The sequence below is a fragment of the Tribolium castaneum genome, chromosome 9 (genome assembly GCF_031307605.1).
Source record: "Tribolium castaneum strain GA2 chromosome 9, icTriCast1.1, whole genome shotgun sequence".
In the NCBI taxonomy this organism is placed as follows: domain Eukaryota; kingdom Metazoa; phylum Arthropoda; class Insecta; order Coleoptera; family Tenebrionidae; genus Tribolium; species Tribolium castaneum.
In genome coordinates, this window is record NC_087402.1 from 12,775,846 (window position 1) to 12,795,419 (window position 19,574).

A 19,574-nucleotide genomic window follows, 5' to 3' on the forward strand; every position below is an offset into this window, starting at 1 on the left:
ACCTCAAATGGTTCGTTGTCAGCAATTTCCTTTCTACTTAATGGTCTTCCAGGGGTACTTTGATTCTTCTGTTTCATTTTCAGCATTATTTATCCAAAGTTTAAGACGACCATCGTGAACCAGCATTTCCTTGTTTTCTCCGATTTATTGGATGCGTTAATTTACAGGTCCAATTTGTGCCATTATTCAAAAAAGTTCTTTTTACTTAGGGTAGAATTTAGCAGCTAGTTTCTTCCTCTGTGGTGCCTGAATGTATACACTTGATCTCCTACCTTGTGATCTTGAATTTTTTTTCATTTATATAGCTTTATCCGATCTTCCCTTTCTTGGTTTGTTAGTTCTAAATTATAGGACGCGTTTTTGTAAAGCTTTTCAAAAACGCGGTATCAGTTCTTCTGGATGGTATTCGTCAACATTAAAACGGACTCTATCAGGTTTAATAATTGACAGGAGCAACAAATCCATATCTCTTCCATACATCAGGTTTGGTGGCTTGATGAATCGTCATGCCATCATGACAAAAATCAAGATCTCATCCTAATCATCATTTTCATACGAAACGTTGTGGGAGAGCATTGTCTTCAACACATGATGCATTCTTTCAATCACCCCGTTGGTAGTTGGGCGGTAAGGACTTGTTTGGATTTTCTCAATATCCACGCTTTTACAAATCTCATAAAACATCCGTGACACAAATTGCGCTCCGCAATCCTTTAAGAGATATCTGGGTGCTTAATGGCGAAGGACAACATTCCTTATTGACAAAAGCTTTTTCCACAGTCTCTGCTCTAATATCCGGAAGAGCTTCACATTCTTGTCAGATAATCCATGATTGTTAGGATGTATTTGTGCCCGTGACTTGTCAAATTAAGTGGTCGTACGATGTCCATAGAAACAAGTCCAAAAGTGCATGATGGTACTGGTACAGTTTGAAGTTCTGACGGTTTTTGTGGGTGTTTTTTTCTAATGTTACATGAGTGGCATACTTTACAATATTTTCGGATTACTTGGGTCATTCCCCTCTAATAGCTGTTTCGTTTAACGAGTTCTATGGTCTTCTTTCTGTCACCATGTGCCATAAAGTTGAATCGTGATTCAGCTGAATTTTTCTCTGCATACGTTTTGGTACTATGAATTTATCTTGTCGTTTGTCTCCTGCTCGTTGTTTGTAGCAAAGTACGTTTGGTGTCTTACAGAATCTTTCCTGTTGTGATTAAACCTAAACTTCAAAGTCATCTCGATTTTTCAAAGTTTCTTCAAGATCATAGATAATTGGTGCACATTCTGGGTATGGTTTATCTTGGTCAATCAAATTTACAGTCAACTCGTCTTCAGGGCAACGGAGTCGTGTAAAGTCACCAACGCGATGTCGTTTTCCTGGTCTATATTATAAGTCGAAGTCATATTCTGCGAGACTCAAGGGCCCATCTTACAAGTCTTGAACTTGGATTTCGGATGGTTACGAGATATTTCAACGGTAGGTGGTCAGTAACGATAGTGAATATTGGTCCCGTTAAATAATTTCGGAAGTACTTTTGCTGGCCATACGTAGATAAAGCTTCGCGTTTTATGGTACTGTATCGAGTCTCAGCATCATTTAAAAGATAACTAGCGTAACAGACTAAATGTTCAATTTCATATTGTTGTGACAGCATGGCACTGATTGCATTCAATTCCAGAAGCGTGTATTAAAAGCCTTAGTTAGCTTGTTTTTCTATCCTTTTTAGTGAGTTCCGTTAGTGGCTTCACTATTTCAGGAATAAATCTTCTATAAAAACCACAAAGTCCCAAAAAGGATCTAATTTCCTTTGGATTTCTTGATATAGTAGAAGTCTCTACAATTCACGTTTTCTCTGGGTCTGTGTTTACTCCATCAGTGGTTATAATAAGTCCCAAATACTTTGCTTTCTTTATATAGAAATTGCAGTTTGTCGGATTTAATTTTTAAATTGGCTTCTCTCATCGTGTCAAAAACGTTTCTGGAGTTTTTCTGGATGTTTTTTCTCAAGGTCCCAAGAGCACTGAATACTATCACATCATTGAGGTACACTAGGCATTCAGCTCCAACAAGTCTTAGAAAGACTGAGTACATCAGTCTATGCCATGTGCTTGGTGCATTTCTCAGTCCCATTCTTTTGAATTTATAGTGACTTGTGGGTGTGCTAAAAGCACTGATTTCTCGAGCGTCTGGGTGTAGGTAGTTCAACTTCGAAATAACCGCTAGCCATATCCATTATGGAACAAAACATGCTCCTGACAACTGATCAACGGTCTCCTGAAGAACCGACAGGTGAAAGAAATCCGTTTTTGTTATCCTTTTTAATTCTATATAGTCTGCACAATCGAAATTCCGGTTCCTCTCCTGGCTGGCAACTTTAACAACGAAACGGACAGTGATGGGAGTGATACCAGTAATGGCATCCATACTGCTAATGAGTTTCTTAGTGAATCAGATGAAGAGGGGCCGATCAGGTCAGCTGGCAGAAGGGGTAGTAATGACTTTGGTCATCCTAATAGCGTACCCGACATTAGCCCCTGTCCGTCGTGGTAGTAGAATTTAGGACTCCTTGGACTTTTTGTAATTCTAGATAGGCCAATCAAGTATAGACAATTTACGGGCCACGTTGAATCCAGGAGAAAACAGAAGACGGAAAAGGCTGGAAAACTCCCAAGGAAGTTTTTCGTTGGAAACAACGGAATGATAATAGGATATAACATTTGCCAGATTGATGTAATGGGAATTTATGAAGGGGTAGTAATCAACTTAATCGGAGTTTTTTTGGTGGCTCTGGGATACCCCACCTAGGGAATAATTCTTCTTCTGGTTTTTGGAATGTTCAAAAAGAAAAGAGAAATGAGGGAGGAGTCCTTATTCAATCACCCAGGCGAGATTAAACTGGTTGAGTTCTATTAAGACCTTATTCTCGGAAGACTGCACGTCGGATGGGAGCTTTAATTACTAGGGAGTTTTGCACATCTAGAAACACGTAACCAGAAGAGAAGAACTAGAACATGAAAGAGGAGAACTTCTGAGTTACATCTTCAGCGATCCTCTTTTAGACGTGGCTAAATGCTATCGGCCGAGACCTAGGAGGTGGTGGCTTACGCCACGTTGACCCTAGATGGAATTTGTGAAACGACTGTTAGGTCCATATTGGAGAAGATTGACTGTCCCAACGGCACCCTACTTATGGCTATGAATATTGTATATCTACCGGTGAGAATGAGTGGAGCCCTCATCTATGTTATTCGAATAAGAGAGTTCCCGTTGGATTGGTTGGGTATTGGTGCTTTATTGGGGACGGTGTGTTTAGCAACTTCCTTGTAAGGGAGCCACAGGAAGTTGTCGGACTAGAGAAGGAGTTGAAAATAGGAAGATACTACCTCAGAAGACATTGCGTGCGGTTCTGGTAAAACTAGATGAATAATCCCAAACTGGTGCAGGTCAAGCAAGAAAAGCGTAGATTGTGTATGTTGGCCCCGACCAGAGTTATCGCCCGAGAAATGGGAGGCATCGGCTTCCTCGTGAGAAGAATACTCCAGTCACATCCCTGTGTAAAAGTAAAGGTAACGTGTCATGAGACTACCTGTCACTTCTAACCGGCTGCCACCTTAGGATTGCTCAAAAAAGGAGAAGGCTTTGCTGAGAGAAGGAAGATGGGCATGATTGGAATAAGTGCAACCACCTTCGACAGAACGAGACGAGAGAGCAACTTCTCAATAACCAATTACGAGGAGAACGAGAACAATTATCTCGATGATCTTGAAAGTGAGAAGAAAACAATGATATTTGTTGAAAACAGAAAAAGAGTGGATGACAAATTAAAATTGGACATTTTGGAGAGGTACCCCGGAACGGAGGTGTCGATATTTAGTCGAAGCACTTATGAGGCAAACTATAGGAGAGCTCAGGAGATGGTAAGGGGTGTTATCCTACCGACTGCGACAAATTGTCTGTGGCGGGTTTTTAAGTTTTTCCTGAAAAACGAAATAATTGACATTTCAATTTTTTTTGGTCGAGCGGGTTCCAACAACAGAGCGATTAAAATTTATTTAGCGTAAGATGAGTCAGCCCTAACTTGTGAGATCACCGAATTATAGTCCAAAATAATACTCAAATAACTCTAAAATTAATATATTGAAGGAAAACCTAAATGTGAGAAATTGTCATTCGTTGACAAAATACCGATTTAAATAACACTTTTGAATCTTTGGTGTAAGAGGTTGAAAATTAAAAATTAACAACGAACGAGCAATCCTAATATGACTTTAACGTCTTCATATCTTTAGATAAAAATAAGCCGAGTCGCATTTTAAAACAATGTGGAAGTATTACATATCGCAATAAACGGAACAAAATGTGAAACGGAACAAAATATGGTGACGTCTCTCCTGATCGAAGTTTTCATGCACGTGTCAGGGTGATCCTTCGAGCAGGATGAGAATGTTTATAATAAAAATTTAAACAAATATACTGACATGGCTTTGCACTAAATGATGATCTAATTCGGCTCTCTTCTGCTCTAATTCGTACGAAACATTATAATTTAGTCTCTTTCCATAGTATTTTGAAAAATAATGACGTCACAAAAGACATGAGTTTTTTAGCTTGTCACATAACTATAGGAACTCCAAACAACCGAGTCAATTAAGAAAAGCGGCACAGCGCATCAGAATTACAGAGTTCATAAACACCTAAATATTTTTGAGCAGAGAGAGTATTTGAAATTATCATACAATGATTTTTTATTTTGACTAATCATTTTTGCTGTTATTTTTAAACAATTTTTGTTGTTGTTTTTGAATTAAAAGCTTTTTAGCGTTATTTAGATGGAATTGTAACTTAAACCTTATAGAATTCACCAATGGCGTTTACAGAGGAATATTTCTGAACAGTGTACAAACTTTGATTTTAATTGAAGATGGTGAATTTATGCGCTTTATCTATGACTTTTATGCGTTCGCTAACTCAAACCATTGCGGAACCGTTCTTTAAATAAATGCACTTTTTCTCAGGATGGCACATTCCCGCAAAATTCAAAAATCCTTTTTACAGAAATTGAATATTTTGTATTTATCCATTTTTCAATTTGTTTTTATCTAGGTGTTAGTTTTTCGTATCCATTGATTCTATGTCGAAAAAAAAGTGATTTTTTTGTGTCTGGCCATCCTTCTGACCGGTTAGTTGCATAGGTCAGCTGATTTCATAGATTATAATTAATCTATGAAGTTAAGCAGCTCTGACCCCGGTCATTCCTTGGATGGGTGACCGGATAATGTAATGCCAAAACATCGCAACTAACTCGTCTTTTGGAGGAGACGTTAAGCCGTCGGTCCCGGTCACTACTAGTGGTCGTTAGGTCAGGTCAGAGGCTGTAGATGCGACCTGAAAACTCTGGCACTTGGGTGATGGCATTACCACCATACGCATATTTATATTTTTTTTTCTGACCGGTTTTTCTGCGAACCACAATAACTCTTCATAAAGTAAATATATTTCGATGAAATTTGGCGAGTAGGTGTCCCTCAGCCGTGTTAAAACCGTGTTTTTGATCGCCGAAAACACCTGATCTCACCCAAAATGTAAAAATCATCCAAGTGCGATCTTGCGTCAACAATTAATTTATCAAACTTGGACAATCCACTTGATTCAATTTAGTTTAATTTATCAAAGACTGCGATTCTCAAAATATTCTAAAAATGCCAACACCAAAGGTTAGCGAGGAGCAAGTGTTAATAGCTATCTTCAAGATCGTATGCAGGAGGAAAAACTCACTGTGAACTGGTTGCAAACGATAGAAAAATTAATAAGCAGGGCGTTTAAAGTATTGTTAAGTTTGTCGCTATTACCCATTGTATACGATCCAGATTTTTGGCCACAAGGACTTGTTGTCAAAAATTTATTTTCTGAACGACCAAGAGCAAAGAGACAAAACAATAACCTTGCCAAAGGTTATTTAAGTTAGGAAATTTCAGGTTATGAAATCTAGAGAAGACAATATTTCATAGAAATATATAGAGTATCTCTAATAAGTGCGATAGTGTTACAACATTTCTTAAATTGCAATGACGTAGGAGTATTATGCTTTGTAGAAACTTGGTTGACATAAGAAATTATTGATACAGTAGTTTTTAAAGGGTATAAGTTAATTACACTCTTTTGTAGAGAGCTCAAAAAAGGTGGAGGAATAAGTAGTATTTATGTGAAAAAAAAATGTGAATGTCAAACCGTGTAAAGTGAATAGCTTAGAATTTGAGGCAGAGTTTTCAGCGATAGAGATTGTAGATTTAGATATAATCCTTTTATGCACTTATCGCTCTCCTTCAGGGAAAATCAACAATTATTTCAATACACTAGTTAACAATTTAGTTTTTTTTTCATGCGAAAAAAACATACTTGTTTTAGGAGATTTTAACATAAACTATAATGTAAGTAGCAAATATTCTATCACCTGTAAAAATACATTTACGTCATATGGTCTTTATAAATGTAAAAATATAAAAATCGATTAAAATCTAGAAAACCTTTTTGGGTGGAAACGTTTAACATCGAAAACTTTTTCATCATTAATGAGTGGCGCAATATATGGTCTAATATCCACCTGTTCAATAAAGATTTAATAGAAGATCCATCAAAAAGGGTACCTGGAATGGATCAACCACGGTGGGTCTGGGTGAAATTAAACAGACTAGGAACTGGCCATGCCAGATGTAAGTCAATGTTGTTTAAATGGAAGGCTACAGAAAATCCGTATTGCCAATGTGGCCACGTGGAAGAAACAATTCAACATCTTGTTGAAGAATGCCAAATTACAAGTTTTCAAGGAGGCTTCAATGAAATCCATCAACTGTCGCCACAAGCTAAAACTTGGTTATCTACTATAAAAGTTTTGTGATTTCTTCTACATACAATGTACTATTGTCCTTTTTTTTCTGTCATACGAAAATATATATATATATATATATATATATATATATATATATATATATATATATATATATATATATAAATGTATTAAACAAAATGCTCGAGTAACTTCTGCAAGTGAAACAAGAATAGACAATATTTTTGCGAATGTAAATAGCAACCAACTAACAACTAAAGTTTTTGACCCTTATAGTAAAAAAGTAAAAAAAAATTCAAGCAAAAAATACGTAATCTTATATAATGAATCCAAGAAAGATTACAACGCAGTATAAGTTGTTGTGAGGGTGGTCGAGCAGTGGTGGGTAGTATTGAAACACAGTTGATAATACGGTTAATATATTAATAAAACGAGCAGAAAAGAATAGGAAACAATAACCGAGAGTTGCGAGTCTACATGTCGGCGACTACACATCGACACTTACTTCCTCTCTAGGATCTTACATCTCAAGTTGAACATGCGTATTAACAATAAGTACTCGTAGGGCACAAATTCGCGACTGAATACAATGTAATTCCCAACACTCCCCCGTATTCTGCCGGAATTTGTTACATTTTTTTTTAAACAACTTACATTAATTAGAGTACATCAGAACAAAATACAAGAAACAAACAAAAAAAAATTACACAGTGGGACTAATGAACAACATTCCCAAATTCAAAACAAAAACATTAAATTTCGCATAACATAATGCTTTAGTAAACACATCGGCGACTTGTTCAGTCGATGGTACATATTTCAAGACAATATCTCCATTCTCATATTTCTCACGTACAAAGTGATATCGGACATCGATATGCTTAGTGCGTTTATGATACATTGGATTTTTAACAAGCTTAATCGCTGATTGGTTGTCAACGCACAAAGCGACACCACCGCACTTTTCACCCACTTCACTTAAGAGGCCACTTATCCACACTGCTTCCTTGGTAGCTTCCGAAGCTGCCACGTACTCGGCCTCCGTTGTAGATAGGGAGTTGCACCTTTGACGACGACTACACCAGGTGATGGCGCCGTCTCCCAGTTTGAAAACGAAGCCGCTTGTCGACTTCCTGGAATCGATGTCGTTCGCATAATCGGCATCCGAGTATCCGATGAGTTTACCGGAGTTGTTGTAGAGGATTCCCAAGCTCCTTAGTCCCCTTTAAATATTTGAAGATCCGTTTCACGGCGTTTACGTGAGCGATTGTTGGATTGTTTTGGTAACGACTCACTACATTTACCGCGTACATAATATCGGGACGCGCGGAAATTGCGGCGAACATTAAACATCCAATTGCTTCTCGGTAAGGAAATAGCACGTCATTGTTCTTGGGTTCGTTGGGATCGGATTGCGACAATATCTTTTCCAGACAAGTTTTACGTTTATTATTAAGAAGCATTTGGAAAAGTGGATTGTCTAAATATTGTTATGTACCGATGTACATAATCGATGTTATGTATCGATGAGATTTTGGGAATTTGTCTATGCATTTACAAGATACGTAGGTACTTGAATCCAAAATTGGGTTTAATTTTTAGGAAAGTTGAACTTGTGGCTGCTTGGCCGCCTTTAGCATCTACGTAAACTTCAGACTCTGTTTCAAATTATAAAGTTATTGGAATTGACGATTTTGTTACGTTTTTCACACGAGAAGGCATTCAATATAATTTTTTGGGAAATTTAAAAAGACGACGGGAAATATGAAGAATTCTTGATGGCTAAAGTAAGGGACGAGATGTTTAACTAAAAATTGTGACCGAAAGACAAGCATTTTTAGCAATGAAGCATGTTTTAAGTTATATATTTAATATTAAAATAAATATCGAAAAATTTCAGAAATGTGAACATTAATGTTTGTAAGTAATTAATTATTTTCTTTTTTTAAATAGTGAACCTAAAATTTGTACGTTTCCTACGTCCCTGGTTAAATTTGACGTAAAATTATATCATTTTATGCATTTGACAAAAATTATATCCTTGAAATTATTTTTGACATAAACCTCTGACATAAGTTAAAAAGAAAAATTTTATTAAAAAAAGAATTGAAATATATACCTTATTCACATAATACAAAATCGGCTCAATTCGACGTTCAGTCTCTCAACTCTCCCAATAAAGGAATGCTAATTTAGTTATGGTCTGTTTTTTTTATAAACAATTGTCAGTGTCAAAATCGGATATGAATGTGGGTCATATCGCCTTAAAAGGGAAAATTGAGAAAATTGATTTACATAACGTACCCGGATTAGGGTAAGCAATACAACTACTTTTGGTTCACTTTCATAAAAACCGTTGTGGTGGAATTGACTAACCTGTTACTATGACAACTCACAAGAGATTATACCAAGAGTACCCAATTTCCACCACAATAGTTTTTAAGATCGCCCATGTGTGGCAATTGTCACAAAAAACGTATGTCTCGGTTAACATTACAAAACAAAGACAGATGACAGCTCTCAGTGTTAGGTTAGGTGCAGACCACATAAGAAAATGCGGTCAAAAATTCACACGTAAAACTCAGATAATGCTTGCAGAGTAAATTCTTAGACGTCTGGATTCAATTATCATGATTTGCAATGTGATTTTTATCAAAAACTCTTAAATGCAAAAATAAAACAACATTTAGACAGTTGACAGCACACCATATGAACTAATCACGCAACCTACGTTTATGCTAGAAAAAGAAAACCACAGCAAACTACGACCGGAACAAATACTGAACACTTGTTATAAATTTCTTCAATTAAAGCCATACAACACTAATTCGATTGAATAAAGTAGTCCTTTGGTGTTTTTTTTTATTCTATCGGTGAAAAAATTTTACAAAAATTTCTCGATGTACCTATAAGAGGAAACGTTGTATTATACACGTAAAGAAAAGTAGGCATTATCTGCTCTGCACTCTTTTCAGACATCCATCACTCACAAATAATGAACAACTTTGCTTTACTTGTATAAAAAACTACTATTATTTATGAATTGCCATTTGTGGCGTCGTAAATTTAGGTGCCAATATGAACTGTAATACGTGGGGTACAATTGTAAAAGCTTTCGTTGGGATATTTCAATGCAAGCATCAATTTTTAGGGCATTTCACGTGAAGCGGACAACGAAAAAAAATTGACAACCTGAAATTCTGTCATATTCGGAAAAATATTTTCCTAGAAAGCATGATTGTAAATATATATTACGTTTTTATGAATATTTCAGTTCAATTTGGAAACTGTTTTGGTATCCAATTTCAAACGTGTTTCGTGGTAAATTTTAAATCTTTAAATTTTAGGGTGTAAACTCTATTTACTTTAAGCTATTTTTGTAATAAAAACGGTCCATGCTACTAAAATTTGGATTTAAAACTTAATTTTAGGTTATCTACATCAAAAAATTTTTAAATTGCAAATTTGATTTTAGAACTAAAAAAACAGTGAATTTTCTGTGTAAAGCACCATTTTAAATCTTAAGCTATATTTTGTGTAATTACTAATTAGAATAACACTTTACAAAAACATTATGCTTAATATTTGGTCAACTTTTAGAAGCCAATAACTTTTTAAAGATGTCGCTCAGAAAAAAATTATCACGTATTTACATTCATACCTTTTAGGAGAACAACTGCAACCGTATTTCAAGTTTTCGAATTTTTTTGGGTTGTTCGCTTCACGTGAAGTGAGAGCAACCTGTAATAATGTCATCGATATAAACATCGTTAACCAGGACTTCGGAAGCGGGAGGAAATCGAGTTTTTTCCAGAGATTCAAGTTCGCCTAATGTGCGAATTGCCAAAAAGGGAGAAGACGACACTCCGTAGGTAACGGTATTTAACTGATATTCCTGAACGGGTTCCTGTGGGGAGTTTCTCCACAAAATTTTCTGAAATTTGCAATGTTTAGGAAGAATCAAAATTTGACGATACATCTGTCGTATATCTGCGGTGAACACGATGGGATGAACTCTAAAGCGTGAAAGAATAGTCAAAATGTCCTTTTGAAGTTTTGGACCTACAAATATACTATCATTGAGAGATTTGCCTTCTGACGAAGGACAGGAGGCATCGAAAACTACGCGAGAAGTGCTAGGACTATCAGCCTTTATAACACAGTGGTGGGGAATATAATATCCATCCGACGAATTTCCATTTGTAAGGAGCTGCATGTGGCCAAGATCTAAATATTCGTTCATAAAGGCCTTATAGTCTTCGTAAAGCAAGGGGTTTTTAATGAGACGACGCTCGATTGACTGAAGTCTCCGAAATGCGTTAGCGAACGAACCGGGAAAAATAAGATCGTCTTCTTTAAACAACATGGGAACGACAAATCGACCAGAATTACTACGATAAAATAGCGACGCAAAGTTATTTTCTGCTAATTTATCTTCGGGTGGCATCCAAGAGTTTGACGATGTTTTCGAGAGGTATTGTGTCGAATGATTCGATTGTTGCGCAAAAACTATTAACCGAAATTGACCTATAAGAATCCAACCAAATTTTGTGTTCATAGCGGTGGGAACGTCCGAATTTCCGAGAAGGCGACCAGATTCTAAGTTAAGAGGAAAAATATCCGCTTCCAATAACATGTCAATACCACGAGAAAGATTAAATTGACTGTCCGCTAATGTCAAATTCATTAGGTTGGTCCAACCGGAAGTTGAGAATGATACGCTTGGCATATCATCGCAAATTTTGTCAAGAAGAATTGCGTTAATTGAAAAACGAATAGATGGCTCATTTTTCGATCGAAGAGTGCATGAAACCTCTTTTGAGGCCTTATCATTCATACCTCCCAAGCCTTTAATTATAAAGGTCGAGATTTTGCGTGATAATCCTAAGCGCTCTGCACAATTTTTTGTAATGAAATTCGCTTGACTAGCGCTATCTAAGAGGATGCGAACTTCTTGGAACTGTCCTAACGAACCCTGGACTTCAACTACAGCGGTAGACAACAATACAAACTGCGACGGAATCAAATTAGTGAGCGAATTAATGCGAGTAGGCGAATCTAGCGATTTAGGGGAAGTATCTATTAGAGCGATTGGATTTTCCGAAATTGTTGCGAGTTTGGACTGAGTTGAGAGCGTATTCGAACTAACAAAATGCAAAAGAGAATGATGGCGTTGATGACAGTCTCGACAAGTCGACGACGAGTTGCAATTGCGCAATAAATGTTTAGCACCAAGACAATTAAGACACCACTGTTTCGACTTTTTCATAACGAGATTGTGGTAATTTTGCGAGAAATGTGGGACATTTATAGATGAGATGATCGCGATTGCATAAGGCACATTTGGAGTTTTCCGAATTTACAAGGAATACCGAACCTTGTAGAGGTTTAGCAGGAGAAGAAACAATTTTTGGAACCTTTTGCGTTAATTTCGACGTATTTGGAGTGACATTTTGAGAAACATTGTCCGAGGCTTGCGACATTTAAAGCAAAAATTCACTTAGCGATTTAAAAGTTGGGACAGCGGTTGGCGAATCTTGACCGAGTTCGAAACGACTAACTAACGACGAGCAAAGCCTTTTCAACAGCATATTAAATAACACAAAATCCCAACTTTCGACTGGAAATTGTAACATTTTTAATGCCGCCAAATTTTCCTCAAATGTGGACAACAATGTTCTAAGTTGCGACGATGTATAATTCTCTGTCAACGAAGGGACATTTTCGATTTGGTTCCAATAGTGCGTCGCAAGCAATCTCTTGTTGTCGTATCTTTTAACGAGAGCATCGTATGCGATTTGATAATTAGTGTCTACCATAGGAATACGACTAACAATTGATAGTGGCTCCTCACTAAGAGACGAAATTAAATAACTGAATTTTTCCACGTCTGACAACCCATTCTTATGAATTGTTGAGTTGAACATGTCCAAAAATGTTTTCCAAGTTTTTAATTCTCCGCTAAATTTATACAACTCCAACCGAGGCAATTGAATGTGATCTTTATTAGTGGTTTCAGACTGATTTGACTGCGAACGTTCAAAGGTTGGCTTTGATTTAAAAACGCGCTCGAACACCATATGAACAAAATAATAATCATTATCAAATGCAGCCTGAATTTCTTTTTCTTGGGTTAACTCCTCATCACTGTTTGCCAACGTACCAATTATTGTGTTATGATATTGATAAAAATCCCCGTATATGCGTTCAATAAATTTATAGCGAGCTTTAAATTCAGGATAAGAACTTTCGTAAAGCGCTTCTTGACGATCAGCCACCTCCGCTACCTTTTTTAACTCGTTCATTTGCGTAATAGCGGTCTCCCGAAGGGCACTACATTTTTTTATGGATTTAGGGGCCATATTCAAATCCTGGATTTTAAATACGAAATAAAAATAAATCGATTTAACAATTCGAAACAACAACGAAAAGAGCGAGAAAAAGCGATAACCCGAAAGCAAAAACCCAGCGAATAAGCGAGATAACCAATACCTGTTCTAGGACGCGACATATTGAACCGAAAAACTGTAATTACGAAACGACGAAACAAGCTCAGAGAATTTACCCATACGAATTTGCGAATTGAAACGAATTTAAACTAACAGCAATGGTTCCGAATGCACTTTGCATCCGGGCTGGACGGACCAAAAAAAATATAAGCGGCTAAATTCGTATGGGCAGTTCAATTACAAGAGAAAAAGAGTGAAATAAAACTAACGAGAGCGGCGAGCTTGGGGTGGTTCTTACCTTTTGGCGTCTTATGGAAAAATCTTCGCCGGCCGGTTTGTTCTTTCGGAGAAAAACCACGAAGTGGAACGAACAACTAGATGCGCTTTTTAAAACCAAGAACTCAACACCAACTTCTTCATGGTCACACGCGCGCCACCACATAAAACTAAAAAACCACCCTTTGAGTCCAAACTAAATTAAACTAAATTCTAACAGCATTATTACGAATCGTTTTTACCTACTCCTAAAAATCCTCCTTCCGATAGCAACGACGAAAATTCAAGTACAAATGAATAAATAAATAAATGTTTTCATATAAAAAAAGAAAAATACGTAAAATAAGTAAGTTTGCTATAATCGAAATAATAATGTTTTTTTTTACATAGGGTTTTATGTTTGCTCTTAATATCAGCAGAAAATATTTTGGAGATTACGTCAGGAGCGTTTTGGCGAAAATTACCAGACACAATAAATTATGAGGCGTCAATTCCTTTAATTTACGAAACACTCTGGCTCGAACCGTCTCAAGCAGAAACCGAAAATAAAATGCGTCCATTTTGAAAAAATCAAAAGAACAGCATAGAGGAATGTCAAATTTTAAACCATTTAGAAATATTAAATATCGCGTTGAAAAAAGAAATAAATTCACAACAGACCGGGTATAACATGAAACCATTTAACGAAAATTATGAAACTCTTGAAAGTAACCCTCAAAGTAGTCGTTATAAGAGAGCTCTAGATTTCATTGGCGATGCTCTAAATTATTGTTGTGCTGTTGCCACTGATCACAAAATAAATTCTGTAATTTCAAATAAAGAGACCTTAAAACATCAAATTTTAATACTAAACAGTGCATTGTCAAAAACGGTAACGCAAATTTAAAAAAATTCAGAAATATTCTTAAAATTTGAACAAGAAAGCATCACAGCATTCAATTACACAGAAACAAAAATTTATTCACTGGAAAACTATATAAACAAAATTACAAACCAAGTTTTGGAAACAAATGATGTACAACATGATGTAATAATATCCATTTTAAAAAATCAATTTCAAACTTTAAAACATATAACACAGATTGCTAGAGCAACAAAACGACAAAATATTATAAATTCGTGTAATCAACATCATATACCAATGTCATTACTATCCCCAGACATTTTAAAACACGATTTAAATAGGCTAAGTTTAGAGCTTGAAAAGGCTGGACAGGGACTGGCCATTCCTCTTCCAGAATTTCCATGTGAATATACATTTAGTAAAACCAAAATTTTAATACATGTTAGAATTCTAATAAATCAAAAAAGAAAATCGTGGCAATTTTACGAGTTAATAACAACACCATTTGAGTGGTATAATCAAACCTGTACCATTATACATGAATTAAGCTTTTTGGCAATTTCTAAACAATCTTATTTCGAAAACCAAATAAGACAAATTTCAGGTAGCTCTCTTCACAATTGCAAACCTTATCACGAAAAACTATGTTTTATACTACGTTTCAGTTCAGATCATTTACACGGCTCAGGTTGTGCCCGGTTATTATTTAAAGGAGCTTCAGTGAAAGAGAAAAGTAATAATTGCCCCATAAATTGCCACACGTCAAACTCTACAATCATTTCGGAAATAGATGAAGACGATTTTATTATAACACACCCGGAACCGGGTACCAAAATTATTTGCGAAAGTTTTGAAACTCAGATTCCAAAAACGACTGAAAGGCATTCAGAGGCTATAAAAATTAAACTTCCATGTAACTGCTACGTCAAAAGCAATTACAACGAAATTATTCTAAAACGTTACCCTTGTGGGGAAAATATCCCTCACGTAAGCGAAATAACTCACATAATTCCAGCAGCTTGGTCAAAGCTACAAAATTATATACTTAATCCAACACTACAGGTAAATACCCCAAAATTCAAAAACATTGTGGAAGAGATAAATTAAAATTGGACTATGGACATTCCTTACATAAATTTAACTTCTAACAAAGAACTCATAAAAGTAGTATCTAAGGCGCTCGAGCAAATCCCAGAAATAAGCTATGGGGATGTATATGGTCAACACGGGGATACTTTGTTATTAATCTGGAATACGATTTTATCTATATTAGTAGCTTATCTAATTTTTCAAAAAAGAAACGAGCTATTGGTGTTGTCACAAGCAGGGACGGCTCGAGCCTCAGGGTAGTTCAACAAACATATCACATGACACTATCATTGGGCTTTTAGGAACCGCCCTAATAACATTTATACTGTATTTAATTTTTAAAAAAATAAAATTATATTGCAGAATTAGTCAAAACAATGCCGAAAAAATAAACTTGAAAAAACAGTCGGGGCTCCGAAAGAAGATAAAGTTGGAGGAAGAGGAGGAAGATCACGCAGAAGATCGAAAGAGCGTGAAAAAGCACATCCTAGAAGTGGAGGACGTCCAGGACATCGACGATATACGCTGGGGAAAAATATTAACCGCTATTATTAGGGAGTCAAGTTAGGTAACTAAGAGTTTGCTTGAGAATTTACGTTAATAATGCGCGTATTATTAAATAAATGCTCTTGCAATACTCAACAACAGAAAAGTTAAATTAAAAAAAAGGGGTGCTATCAACGTGCTTAGAGTGGTAACCACACTAAGTTTTTGACATGATGCAAAAAAAACACTAACAAAAAATCACTATTAATAAAAGTAACATGACGTTAGCTAAGATTGATTAGGGTAAACTTAGTTTCTGTTAAATGTTTAGCATCAATGTAAAAGTAGCACTTAAAATTTTTTCATTATAATTTCTAAAAAGTTAATAATAACTTTGTGTTCTCGGTACACGACATCAACTTTGGCAACGGTCAACTCCACTGCTGGGAGACAAAGGTATCAAATGACCCAACGACACTAGAAGCGTACGCACATGACCACACTCAACAAAAAGTGGATTACGACACTGACTACAAAAGGGTTTCGAGATCCAGACAAAAACGTCAAAAAAGGATCTCCCAGGAGACTATGATCACCGATAAGCCAGTCCCAAAATCTAAATACCAGGACCCAAAAACCATGACCTTTCGGCCACACCGAAATTCTGTACTCAAACCTAGGACCCGTTACTATCCGCCACGTATTTACAAGTCTGCCAGAAACCTACCCGTTGAGGAAAGTGTGGTGACAACAAACACTACTTCTTCTGGTGACTAAAAGTACTAAGTGCGTCAAGTTCTTGTCATGTAACTGCAATAAAACTGTACCTACATAAACGAAATTTTTGAACCCAGCAGCTGACCTTATGTCTTGTCGTATACAAATATTGTTATTACTTTCGGGATATTGTGTTTGTATATTTTGTACCCAACATTAAATTCTTGCCATTTTGTATTAGGTTAAGTTAGTTTAAGGTAATACAATCCCAGCAGGGATTGTCGCCCGGGGGGGAGGGTGATGTCGGGAGGTACGCGAGGATGAGGGATTACTCTCGGTGAGACCGAGGAGAGACGCCCTGTTTCCAAAAACAAACAATGCGACAGGACCTGTGGGGTTGGAAACTACTTGAGGGCGGCTGTACCGTCTTGGAAGAAAACCATAAAGTTGAGTCGGGTTGTTACATTTGACGAAACAAGCTGTTAATTATTATTCCGAATAAACTGATATTTTAGGCCTCTGGCTTTTATTTTAGTTTAGTGTAACCGTTCGGGGGTCTGGCCTTGTCAAAATATTTAGTTTTGAGGTGATCGTCTAGAGATTGTTTGGAAGACCGCTACGTTGTCGTGTAGATTTGGAGATTCGTTATTTCAAGCACTGTGTGTCTGGGAAAAGAAAACGCAGAGTTCGGCCCAAAATGTTTATTCACTAAATTTACAGTCATTGGTGATAGTATGCAACACGTTATACAATTCAGAAGTGAGTATAGACAACAAGTTAAACACTATATCTAGGCAACCAGCTAATCGAGTGTTGAATCTCGGAGAACTGAGCGGGAAATTTGAATGCAAAGTTGATTACTCGGACCCAACCTGGTGATTCTAGAAAGACGGTTGCAAGAGGGACTCCCAGAGGTTCCGACCACCGCGTGCTCTCCATTCCCTAACCTTGGGTATACATCTCTCCCCAAGCCCCGGGGGAAAAGCTAGGCTCTCTTTTGAATTGGCATGTTTTGTAGTTGGGCCATTGCACTCACTGGGACTGCCGAGGTCTTTTTCCCTAGTGTGATGGCAAGTTCCAAAGGGAGACAGAAAGATAGTTACTACTCAAACATGCAGCCAAATTAAGCCTTCGTAATCAACAGTTTGTTTTAATTAAGCAAAAGAGCTCTCGTCAAATTCAACACGTACATATCACGTGCTCCTAACTAAACTTAAGTATTTTTACAGTAAGCGAAAGTCTGGTAAAATAAATGACATTAAAGGATTAAGTTTGCGCTCTGTGGAAAAAAGAATAATTAACGCTCTGTAAAAGAAAAGATTAATTAACGCCCTGTAAAAAGAAAGGATTAATTAACGCTCTGAAAAAGAAAAGAGTTAGATAAAGATCCTCCCCTGAGACTTCCCACCGTCGAAGATGGTGATCCTGGTGGTGTGACGAAGAGTTTGTCTCTTTGAGACCTGGAGGTTTCTCTCGAGGTACATTTAACCGTTTGGCGCTCAACCCGTCCCAGACAAAGAAGCTGCCATGGTGAAAAACCCCAACTGAAAGCTGAACCAATCTCATCTTTTGAAGAGGCGCTCAATCCGTCGGAGACAAAGAAGCTGCCTGAGATTTTCGTTCAACTCCAGGAGACTATTTCTCAAACAATCTTTCCAACCCGTCGGCGGGAAAGATTGATCGGCTTCGTGAGTTAGTTGGCTCAACCCGTCGCAGACAAAGAAGCTCATCAAAACTGGCGGCTGGTGCGCTCAACCCGTCGAAGACAAAGAAGCTGCACCTGAATTAAGTTGGTAACTGAATTAATCCTTTATTTGAAGTTGGCGCTCAACCCGTCGGAGACTAAGAAGCTGCCAAGGATTTGCATCCAGCACCAGGAGTTACTTCAAACAGTCTTTCCGACCCGTCGGTGGAAAAAATGAGTTTGCAACGCAAAGCTAGTTGGCTCAACCCGTCGAAGACAAAGAAGCTCAACTACAGCAGTGAGACGAGTGCAAGCGTTGTCTCCGAAAAGACGTACAAACACTGTCTGCTTTTCCTCTTCCAAGCGGCAACTATTTATAGGGGTTGCGTGACGTCACTGGATCTGTGGCCTACGTAACTAACAAGAAATATTGTTTAAAGTTGATAAACAATGCGTCAATATCTTCGAAAGATTGACAGGATGTTTGCAAAAGTCTCTGGATGATGTCGAGATGTGATAGAATCGACGTTTTTGTTCCTCAATCGCCAATTAATTAATAACAGCGTTCCCACGTGGAATAAAAAAGCTTTCTTCGGGTTTATTCTGCTTGATTCTTGATAATTTTCTCGTGTCTTAAGCTGAATGAGGTTTGGAGTTGTATGTTGTATGAAGTTTGCAGGTTTGATTCAATCCGTGATGATTTTGTTTGATATAAAATGGGGATGAATCGAAATGTACCTCAAGCGGTATCAAAGATCGGCGATTTCGAGCTTAGGGCTTCCTCTTGTGAATTTGATTTAGATTAGGTTTTTCCCTGGTTGGTAATGCAGAGAATTAACGATTTAATAAGTGTGAAACAATAGAAAAGTCCGCCATCTGGAATCAGCTTTCTCCCCTTGGAATTTGAGGAATGTGGTGTTTTTCAGGCCCTCGCTACCTGCTCTTTTGTTTCACATCCGGTGGCTGGATAAAATCGTCTCTTCGAGGGTCGAAATGTGACGCAAAGAAGCTTCTCAACTTGTATTTTAAAACGTTGTGAGATTTTTGATGAAGAAAATAATTTAAATATTGAATGCTTGGCTCGTTAAATGGAAAAGAAAAAAAAAGAGAAAAAAAAAATTGTGCTGAAATGTTGGTTGCATAAGGTGTAAAGGCCCGAATGGTCTCATTAGTGATTCTTACAC

The 19,574-nt window shown here is 37.0% G+C and overlaps 1 long non-coding RNA gene across 2 annotated transcripts in view; it reads left to right on the top strand.

Moving 5' to 3' along the window:
• The window catches only part of LOC107398941 (uncharacterized), a 39,484-nt gene extending 21,458 nt beyond the window's left edge, over nucleotides 1-18,026 (top strand). The window contains exons 1-4 of one of the 2 annotated variants that reach the window (XR_010335408.1): nucleotides 769-3,561; nucleotides 3,617-3,918; nucleotides 15,867-17,465; nucleotides 17,509-18,026. This is a non-coding gene — a long non-coding RNA (uncharacterized LOC107398941). Of the gene's footprint in view, nucleotides 1-768; nucleotides 3,562-3,616; nucleotides 3,919-15,866; nucleotides 17,466-17,508 lie in introns of those variants that run through there. The other variant, XR_010335407.1, reaches the window with a different exon arrangement.
• Nucleotides 18,027-19,574: the final 1,548 nt, after the last annotated feature.